Source organism: Acinonyx jubatus, chromosome C2 (genome assembly GCF_027475565.1).
Source record: "Acinonyx jubatus isolate Ajub_Pintada_27869175 chromosome C2, VMU_Ajub_asm_v1.0, whole genome shotgun sequence".
NCBI lineage: Eukaryota > Metazoa > Chordata > Mammalia > Carnivora > Felidae > Acinonyx > Acinonyx jubatus.
This window is the reverse complement of record NC_069384.1, coordinates 106,094,001-106,100,047: the sequence shown is the minus strand read 5'-3', so window position 1 is coordinate 106,100,047 and position 6,047 is coordinate 106,094,001. Positions and strand designations below refer to the sequence as shown.

Sequence of the window (6,047 nt, the reverse complement as noted above, 5' to 3'; positions counted from 1 at the left end):
GTCTCTGACCCTCCCCCGTTCATGCTCTGTCTCTCTCTGTCTCAAAAATAAATAAATGTTAAAAAAAATTTTTTTTTAAAAAAAGAAACTAAACCCAACACAGAGGACTAGGGGAGCCACAGGGGAGGGGGAGGAGGCGCTCCTAGCCCCACCCCTCTGTTGCTAAGAAAAATTTGAGGCTACTCATGAAGGGGGAGGTACAGAATGGTGGTGGGGGATGGGACGCTAGTGTGAGGAAATAGAGCTGTTCTGTTCCAGGCCTAAGATAGCCCAAGCCCACACCCAAGCAGTGGCTGTGCCACCCCTGCTCTGGCCTGAATTAACCACTGACAAATTGAGAGTTTCTTAGAACCCAGAAAGAGGTCTCTGTAGGGACAGACAGGGCCCAGCTGATGGAAGGTCTCCAAGACATCCTGGTACAGTTGAGCCAGACCCCAGCTTCACCAACATAGGCTGTCTGGGCAGTGGTTACTGAGGTGCATTCATTTCTGTTTATCAAGATTGCACTGGCCAAGGCCATGTGTACCCGGGCCAAAACAAGCAGACCTTGACCGGGCAACATACCAATGCATTGGTTTCACCATGTTCTCTCTGAATGTCCCTCAGCTCAGTTGATACATCATGATCGAGATGGTTCAGGATGACTAAAATGAACTGCCACTCCCTGCACCAGCTTTACCTATTTCTGTTCGTAGGCATAGCCTGCACATCCAATGCAAAGAAAAATGAGGTCGTTTTTTCCCTACAAAGTGGAGACACTAAACCTCATTGCTTGGATGTTTTGGGAGTGGTTATTTCAAAACCCTACCCACTGCCTCAGTTTGCCAGTCACAACCCCAGACACCAGAAGAGATTAATCCACTGTTCTTGTTCTGTTTTGTTCCACGTGACCAGCTGAACTGGGCTTTTCTTGTTCAGGATTTGCAAAGGAGAGTCAAGATCCGGCTTCAATCACTGGCATTTCAGAAGGGTTCTTGAAATAACAGGATGGTTTCTTTGCAGTGTGAACATTTTCATCATCAGTGAATATTTATCAAGTGCCTACATTGAGGTTGCTTGCCAGTTCTGAACCCAGATAAGAGGGAAGGTTCTTTGTTTCTGTTGCAGAGAAGGGCTTAGTCAGTAAACTGCATTTCTTTTAACTTCTGAAGGCCTTCCTTTTCCTGGAGAGAAAAAAAAAAGTCATTTTGGTTTTGCAAATGAAAGAGTAGAGCTTTTGCTAATGCATAGTATTTTCTTCAGTTATCATTTGTTTTCCTGACAGTGTTTGTTTTCTGAAACCCTCAAATTACCTGATTTCTTTGCATTAAAAATATTTAGTCAAACATTGTTTGATTTCATGACTGCAGCAGCTTGCACATTCAACAGATAGTTTCATTTTTTTCCAACCCATTCTCTCCCTTTTCATCCACTCCACCCAAGAACAAATCATTCAAATACTGCATGGTTGGGATGAGTCCTGGGGAAGGAGTCCATCACTGACTAGGTCCTCTAGCACTCGTGGTCTTGCGCTGACCCCTTGTGGGGAGAGCATGGACTGTCTCCTGTGCTCACCATCTCAGGGGCTGCTGGCTGGTCTTAAGGACAGAACAGCTAGTGAGGTCCCGAATGGCACCAAGGTCCTTGGGCACTAATTGCCATGGTATGTACTCTCCACGGTGAAAAGGGCTCTGGCCTGTGGGCTTGGCTTTGCCTTTTGTTGGAGACACAGTGAACCAGATTGCCTCAACAGAGAAACTCGTTCTCTGGGAATTGGATGCCTGGAAAGGTGCATGAACTGTTTTGGCTTTAGCAGAAACTTTTAGCCAGAGCAAGAGTTCCTTTGGCCAGGTTTTAATCACCTCACTTTCTCAGAGCCTTGTCCATTGCCTGATGCTTGGTAAAATCTCCATAAATACTTGTGAAGTAACTTCAATTAGTCTCTGTCATCAGCAGTCATTTACTGAGCACTTACTGTTTTGGGTCCTTGGTTAAGACTAGGGATATGAAAAGGTATAAAGTGCAGCCCCAGACTTGACTGAAGTCTAGTTGGAGAATTAGGCCAGACACAAGAGATGACACTTGCCAGCAAGAGTGATGTGTTTTCATTGCTCAAGGGATAACACAGGCAGTTAGAGGCACTGGTGTTTGAGAAAAAGGACAGAACCACCGAGGACACATCAGGGTCAGCTATTCTGATTGGTGGGAATTGGGCTGTACCTTTAAGGAAGTGGTAATAATAAAATCTACCAAGTACTTCCTACCCTCTGCCAATATCCTTTACATTCATCACTAATTCTCTCAACATTTGTGCCAGGAGAGTACTCACAGATGAGGAAACTCAGGCTCACGGAGTTAAGCAGTTCTGCCAAAGGCGACACAGCACTGAGCAGGGGCACAGGGTTTCTAGTGCAGGTCAGTCTAACACTAGAACCCCTGCCCTCTTTCACCACCCCCTGCCAAGGAAAGAAGGTCTGAAACCTTATCAGGTACCTTGAGGGATTAATTTGAAGCAGCTTCCAAAGCAAGCTGCTACTTTTCTAGGAAGCAAGGGCCAAGCAGGGAAAAGCTGGTGACCTTAGATTGTCTGATCACCTGAACAGGGTGTTGGTGGAGCTGCTGGGTTACTGGGGTTGATCCCAGGACCTGGCCAGCCTGTAACCACGGAGGTCAAACTGGGCTCAGATATGTCTCCACTGGACTAATTCCCAGTGGCACACAGCTGATAAGCATCCACTGCTAACCTCCAAAAGACCTCTGATGATTTTAAATCTCATTATGTGGATGTTTTATAAAGAAGCCAGTGATTCCAGGTTTGGAAAGATATAGAAAGATCTAATTAAAATGGGACTCCAATAAAGCCATGCAGGTTGATACACAGTATAGTGGTTAAGTATATGGAGTCTGGAACAAACTATTTGGGTTAGAATTCTGGTTCAACCACTTACTAGCTGTGTGAAATCACCTCTTCATGGGTTCCCCCCAACACACACTGTATGGTTTTTGAAAGATAGGAAGTGAGTTAATATTTGTGAAACAGATAGTCATCTGGAACATAGTGCTTATATGACCAGATGTCACTGTCGTTATTTTTCTTCCAGCAGAACTTAGCAAAGGCGTGTACCCTTTGAGATGTTATCACAGATTCAGGTCTGGATTAAGGACTTAAATGAGGCTTAAGTGGACATGTCTAATGACACTAGTGTTCTTTTAGAAACAGACAAATCCTTATTGTGTTCAGAGCAAGACTTGCTGGTCAGCTGATAAGAGATTTAGAGAGATCTTCTATCACATCTAGCCGAAAGTGACCTCTAATGGGCAGCAGTACTTATTATGAACTCGTGCTGCAAACTGAAAGGCTCTTTTAAGGAAAAAACAGATTGTTGGAGAATGGGAACTGATCATGGTTGGGGGAAGATTGTCATGAACCACAAGGAAACTGCATCCATGAGAAGCCCTGTACATTGGCAGTGTGGTTACCTTGGCATTTATTTATTTTTTTAATGTTTGTTTTTGAGAGAGAGAGAGAGAGAGAGAGAGAGAGAGAGAGAGACAGAACATGAGCGGGGGAGGGGCAGAAAGAGAAGGAGACATAGAATCCAAAGCAGCTTCCAGGCTCTGAGCTGTCAGCACAGAGCTTGCTGTGGGGCTTGAAATTCAAGCCCTCACGAACTGCCAGATCATGACCTGAGCTGAAGTTGGATGCTTAATCAACTGTGTCACCCAGGCGCCCCTAGTTACCTTGACGTTTATTATTTTTAAAATATTTTTCTTAATGTTTATTTTAAGCAGGGGAGGGCAGAGATAGGGAGAGACACAGAATCTGAAGCAGGCTCCAGGCTCTGAGCTGTCAGCACAGAGCCCAAAGGAGAGCTCAAACCCACCAACCGTGAGATCATGACCTGAGCTGAAATTGGTCACTCAACTGACTGAGCCACCCGGCCCCGTCCTTGTTACCTTGACCTTTAAAAGTCACTCTATCCCTTCTAAAGCCAGTGCTGATGAAAAAGCCCAAGGACGTCTCATTATACACTCCTAGAAAATGTATAAATGGTGTGAATCTTTTGGAAAGTCACACCTGTGAAGAAAAGTCTTAAAAATATTAATCTCAGGGTGTTGGGGTGGACAGTTAGTTGAGTGTCCGACTTTGGCTAAAGTGAGGATCTCACAGTTCGTTTAGTTCAAGCCCCGCATTGGGCTCCTTGCTGTCAGCTCAGAGCCTGGAGCCTGCTTCGGATTCTGTTTCCCTCTATCTCTGCCCCTCACCTGCTTGTGTGCACATGCGCACGTGCTCTCTGCCTCTCTCTATCTCAAAAATAACTAACCATTTAAAAAAATATTTATCTCAAAGGACATGGGAGCTATCTTAAAGCATTTCTCGTTGGCCATATCTGGGATAACTATAACAAATTAGTGATAGTAATGGATTATAACCCACAAAATGAGTCCATACTGATATACATAAACAAAGGATAAACGAAGAAGGGAAAGCTCTTCCTTACAGTGGGATTCCAACTAATAAATGGAAGAAGGAATGCTGGAATTAGGAAATCATTTTCAATAATTATTTTCAGGCTAAAAGCAATGGGTACTAAAATTAGTAGGCAGAATTATGATGAAAAACAGTATGTGATCTTGAAGCATTTCCCACATTAGATACTTATTTTTTTTAATGTTTTTTATTTATTTCTGAGAGAGACACAATGTGAGTGGGGGAAGCTCAGAGAGGGAGACACAGAATCCGAGGAAGGCTCCGGGCTCTGAACTGTCAGCACAGAGCCCAATGCAGGGCTCGAACCCACAAACTATGAGATTATGGCCTGAGCCGAAGCCAGACATTCAACCCACTGAGCCACCCAAGCTGTCCCCACATAAGATATTCATTACAAAGGGGAAACTAGTCTGAGAACACTGGCAGACACCGCCTTAACCAGTAATCAAAAGTAATTCCGTTAGTGATGGAACCAGTCATCATGTGCCTCCTAATCTGATGCACTGAGAAAGACACAACTCACTTCTATCATATTCCTACCCAAAGCACAAAACCTGAGTCTAGTCATGAGGAAACATGGGACGAACCTCAGTTAAGGGACATTTGCAAAACCACTGGTTTACACTGGGAGGAAGGAGGAAAATAACCCCCTAGTGATGGATTAGAATTGGAGGTTTCATGTGAAACCTCCATGTAGAAGCAGTAACACCGCGATAGCAACACGCATACCTTATGCCAGAACTTGGTCCCTTACTAACGGGAACCTGTACTTCTTAGAGGAATGGCTTGTTCCAGGGTTGAAGCAGAGAAAGTACAAGGTGAGCCTGGATTATCTTGTTTTAAAAGAAAATAACATATAATGCCCAAAACTAATGAGGATGTTATTGAAAGGTCAAGGGAGCTAGCTTACAGGAGTTTCCACTGGCCTAATTTGGGGTAATGTCAGCATCACAATGAATAATGAGAGGAATAATGAGAAGAATGCCAACCAGTAAATGCTTAAACAGGCTAGAAATAGAAGAATCACATTTTCCAACTACTAGTAACAAAACAAAACAAAACTTGATTTAGGCAAGACCATTAATGGATGCTAAAGCCATTGGTAAAAACTGTCAAGGAACAGGAAATTCAGTCTTCATGTATAACCCCATAGAGTACAGATTGAAAGTACCTTCCCAGTGACAGAATCTGGTGAACACCACCTTAGTCACATGATCAAAGTTACTATCAATGATAATAGGACAAATTGACATGCGCCTGCTTGGTGTTACACTGAGAACATAATATTATCTTTGTAGTGTGCCTACCAAAAATGTTTAACATGGATCTGACCACAGGGACTTTTCTAGATTAATGAAGCCTAAGAGATATTAAACTAAATACTATATATAATTTTTGGATCCTGCATCAACCAACCAATACCCAGTTATACACATTTTTAAAACAATCTGGAAAATTCTAACATAAACTGTGTATTACATAACTATATCGGTGCTAAATTTCCTGAGTGTGATGACAGTTAAATTGTGGCAATGTGGGCAAATGTCCTTGATCGTTTGTGCTATATGCTAAAATA

General features: G+C 43.2%; 1 long non-coding RNA gene across 1 annotated transcript in view; it reads right to left on the bottom strand.

Annotated features, from left to right (window-relative positions):
* Positions 1-843: 843 nt before the first annotated feature.
* LOC128315260 (uncharacterized) overlaps positions 844-6,047 on the bottom strand; it is a 10,436-nt gene continuing 5,232 nt past the window's right edge. The window contains exon 2 of the long non-coding RNA XR_008297889.1: positions 844-1,163. This is a non-coding gene — a long non-coding RNA (uncharacterized LOC128315260). The remainder of the gene's footprint in view (positions 1,164-6,047) is intronic.